We start from the raw sequence: 3,773 nt of genomic DNA, 5'->3' as shown, positions 1-3,773 counted from the left end.
CAAGATGAATGGAACTCTGGCTATCAGTATACAATGGGCTATCCTCCTGTGTCTGACCCAATTCCTTCAGAAAACATTGCAACCAAATCATCTCTTTGCTGGCTTCTGTAGCAGCAACATACTCAGCTTCAGTGGTTGAAAGTGCAACAACCTTTTGCAGCCTAGAAATCCAACTGACTGCAGTTCCCCCTATAGTAAATGCATACCCTGTAGTACTCCTCCGTGAATCAATATCACCCACCAGATGAGAGTCAACAAATCCACTTAGAGCAGCATTAGATCCTTTGAAACATAATGCCTTCATAGTAGTTCCTTTCAAATACCGAAGAATCCATTTCATAGCATTCCAATGTTCCATACCCGGATTACTCATAAACCTACTCACAACTCCCATTGCATGTGCAATATCTGGCCTTGTGCATACCATTGCATACATCAGACTGCCAGCAGCTGATGAATATGGGATGTTAGACATTTTATTAACCTCTTCCTGTGCCTTTGGGCACATCTCCTTAGTCAATTTGAAATGACTAGCCAAAGGTGTACTAACTGCTTTTGCATCTTGCATGTTAAATATTTTCAACACCTTCTTTATATACTCACTTTGGGACAAATTCAAAGTTCTATTTTTCTTGTCCTGTGTAATCCTCATACCGAGAATTTGCTTAGCTGCACCCAAATCATTCATAGCAAATGACCTGGCTAATTTCTGTTTAAGATCATTTATATGTTGCATGTTAGACCCAGCAACAAGCATGTCATCAACATAAAGCAACAGGATAATATAACTGCCATTATCAAATCTCTTAAAATATACACAATGATCAGAATGACATCTATGATAACCGTGTTCAGCCATGAAACTATCAAATTTTAAATACCATTGTCGGGGTGCTTGCTTTAGGCCATACAAACTTTTCTTCAACCTGCACACCAAGTTCTCCTTACCTTTGACCTCATATCCCTGTGGTTGCAACATGTAAATTTCCTCCTCCAAATCTCCATGGAGAAAAGTTGTTTTGACATCTAATTGTTCAAGATGTAAATCATCTGCAGCCACAAGACTAAGTACAGTTCTAATTGAAGTCATTTTTACAACTGGAGAAAATATTTCATCATAATCTATACCCTTTTTCTGTGTAAAACCTTTTACCACAAGTCTGGCCTTATATCTTTTCTGACCTCCTTCCTCCTCCTTCAGTCGATAAACCCATTTGTTAGGCAAGGCTCTTTTTTCTGCAGGTAAAGGAACTAAGTCCCAAGTCTTATTTTTCATCAGGGAGTCCATCTCCTCTTTCATGCCTAGCTGCCACTGTTGTTTGGCATCCACCTGCATTGCTTCTTCATATTCTTTTGGTTCACCAGAATCTGTTAATAAAATAGAATACAAAGAAGAAGAAAATCTTTCAGGGGGTCTACTTGTCCTCATAGAACATCTAACACTTGCAGGAGTTTGTGGGACAATCTGTTGTTGCTGAGCATCAGGTACCTGTGGCATTTCATTTTCAGGAATCTCATCCAACACCACATATTCTTGTTTGTCCTATTCATGCTTCTTTTCCTGCATCTATTCTTTATACATAACCTTCTCATTGAATATAACATCTCTACTTCTAATTATTTTCTTATTTTCAAAATCCCATAACCGATAGCCATATTCATCTATCCCATATCCAATGAAGGTACATTTCTGAGATTTAACATCAAGCTTGGTTCTATTTTCTTTATCAACATGGACAAAAGCTTCGCAACCACAAGTTTTTAGAAAAGAATAATTTACCTTTTTACCAGTCCATGCCTCCTCTGGAATACCACCATCCAAAGGGGTTGAAGGTCCTCTATTTATCAAATAGATAGCAGTATGTACAGCATCTACCCAAAAATGTAAGGGCAATCCAGCATGCAATCTCATGCTCCTCGCACGTTCCATGACGGTCCTATTCATTCTCTCTGACACACCATTTTCCTGTGGAGTTCCTGGAACTATCTTCTGCTTTCGAATCCCATTTAAGGAACAGTAATCTTCAAATGCTTTGCTGCAATACTCACCTCCATTATCTGATCTGAGACACTTCAACTTTTTTCCTGTTTCATTCTCAACCAAAGCTTTCCATTTCTTAAAAGTTTCAAAAACATCTGATTTTTATTTTAGGAAATATACCCATGTTTTTCTAGTTGAGTCATCAATAAAAATAACATAATAACAAGAGCCACCAAGAGATGATACCTGAGCCGGTCCCCATACATCTGAATGTACAAGCTCTAACTTCTCACTCTTCTTCTCTTTCCCAACCTTGAGAAATCTGACTCTTTTCTGTTTACCATAAACACAGTTTTCACAGAACTCTAAATCAATCTTCTTTAGTCCTGGCAATAGATTTTTGGAGTGAAGGATTTTCATCCCTTTCTCACTCATGTGCCCAAGCCTATGGTGCCACATTATCGAATCTGTTCTTGCAACATTTATTGTTGTTGTCCCTGTAGTAACTTTATCTGTAGCAGCTAAGGTAGAGTAAGTGTTACCAGTACACAGATATAATGTGCCTACCTTCGCACCTTTAGCTACTACTAATGATCCTTTAGTGACCTTCCACATACTATCTAAGAAGGTAACTATGCAACCTTCACTACCTAGTTGCCCTGCAGAAAATAAATTTCTTCTTAAATTAGGAACATGTCTTACCTCCTGCAGAAACCAGTCATTGCCATTCTGCAACTTGATCTTTATCTTTCCTTTTCCAACAATTTGACAGGGCTCATCATCACCCAAATATACTTGTCCAAAATCACCTTGAACATAATCTAGAAAATATTTTCTATGGGGTGTAGCATGAAATGAAGCCCCAGAATCTATTACCTAGGAATCATTAACATTATCCAAACATAAGATTAAAGCATCTTGTAAAGTATTACTTGCAATATTAGCTTCCTTACTGTCATTTTCATTTTTGTTTCCTTCTTTATTTTTCCGAGACCAACAATCTTTCTTTAGATGACCAGGCTTTCCGCAGTACCAGCAATCTTTCTTTCCTCTAGATTGAGAGCGTCCTTTCTTTGACTTCCCTCGTGACTTCTCATTCCCAGGGCCTTTTCCTCTTTCCTTTGATCTTCCTCTATTCTCCACATTCAAAACACTACCCGATGATGTTGGAGTCTCACCTCTGCTTTTCCTTCGCATTTCCTCGCTTAGGATAACACCAACAATATCATCAAATACCAAAGTATTTTTACCAGAGACAGAGTTACTTACAACCATAACCAAGCTATTCCAGCTTTCTGGCAAAGAACATAAAATCAAGAGAGCCCTAACCTCTTCTGCAAAGGTAATTTTTACCGAAGACAATTGACTGGTAATTGTATTAAATTCATTTAAGTGCTCTGCTACAGATCCTCCCTCACTCATTTTCAAGTTAAACAAACGCTTCATAAGAAATACCTTATTCGAAGCCGAGGGTTTCTCATACAGCTTAGCCAATGTTGCCATCAAATCTACAGTCGTTTTTGCTTTTGTTATATTGAATGCTACAGACGTCGCAAGGCACAATCGAATGGATCCCAGTGCCTTTCTATCTAAAATGTCCCACTCTTCATCTGATATTATGGTCGGTTTCTTTGCCTTTCCTTCCAATGGCCGCCACAAATCCTTTTGATACAGGCAATCCTCCATCTGCATTTTCCATAACTGATAATTCTGGCCGTTAAACTTTTTGACCTTGAATTTGGAATCCTCCATTGCTCCCACTCAAATCTGAAAGTCCTACTAATTTACAGAA

This window comes from Cryptomeria japonica, chromosome 10 (assembly GCF_030272615.1).
Source record: "Cryptomeria japonica chromosome 10, Sugi_1.0, whole genome shotgun sequence".
Classification (NCBI taxonomy): Eukaryota; Viridiplantae; Streptophyta; class Pinopsida; order Cupressales; family Cupressaceae; genus Cryptomeria; species Cryptomeria japonica.
Note: the sequence above shows the minus strand (reverse complement) of the source record.